This window comes from Capsicum annuum, unplaced genomic scaffold (assembly GCF_002878395.1).
Source record: "Capsicum annuum cultivar UCD-10X-F1 unplaced genomic scaffold, UCD10Xv1.1 ctg43070, whole genome shotgun sequence".
Taxonomy (NCBI): Eukaryota; Viridiplantae; Streptophyta; class Magnoliopsida; order Solanales; family Solanaceae; genus Capsicum; species Capsicum annuum.
In genome coordinates, this window is record NW_025850516.1 from 1 (window position 1) to 842 (window position 842).

The 842-nt window shown below is 33.0% G+C and overlaps 1 pseudogene; it reads right to left on the minus strand.

The window, feature by feature from the left end:
* Nucleotides 1–166: 166 nt before the first annotated feature.
* Nucleotides 167–842, minus strand: part of LOC124892002 — a 1,277-nt pseudogene continuing 601 nt past the window's right edge.

Below are 842 nucleotides of genomic sequence, written 5' to 3' on the forward strand. Positions count from 1 at the left end.
TTTATTAGTTTATTACTTACTTTTTTCTACTTTTTGATTTTTGAATCAAATTCAGATAAGAATCTTTTTTATCATAAATTTCACAATTACTAGTATTAATATTTTTATAGCCTCTCTCTGTAAGGTGAGAGTGGAATTTATCCTTTATTTTGTCCTTTCCATTCACTAGAATTTCTTCCATTTCATCGATTTTATCTGGATCCGACCCTTCTTCCGAAAAAAGGGAAGGAGAAGGATAAAGATCTTCTTCTGTGGATCCCTCTTGAAAAAGGGGAAGAGAAGGATAAGGATCTTCTTCAGTGGATCTCTCGTGAAAAAGGGAAGGAGAAGGATAAGGATCTTCTTCAGTGGCTCCCTCTTGTTCCTGTTTAGTCCCCTTCATTTCGGAAGCAGTTTCTACATCTCTTTCTTCCTCACTTTCCTCCCTTTCTTCTATTTTTGAGGCCTCTTTCAATTTCTTAGCTTCTTTCAGTTTCTTAGTAAGAATGGGTGAGGTTATTCTGCCTAAATAGTAGACACAGGTAATAAATAAGAGAATACTAAAGATCCAAGCCATAGAATTTCTCAATTCTAACATAAGGTACTTATTAGATCGAATGTACTTATTAGATTGAATGTACTTATTCGATATAATAGAATGATTTTTCCGTATCCAGACTAATACCAATCCAAACCATTTCATGAATAAAATGTGACCAATTAACCAACCAACAAAACCACTTGTTACAAATAAGATCTTGTTGTTGCATCGAAAGAGATAAATGTTGACTAATCTGGCTAACATTGAACTTGGTAAAATGAAATGGTTGAATAATTGAAAAATGAGATTATTCAGGAATACA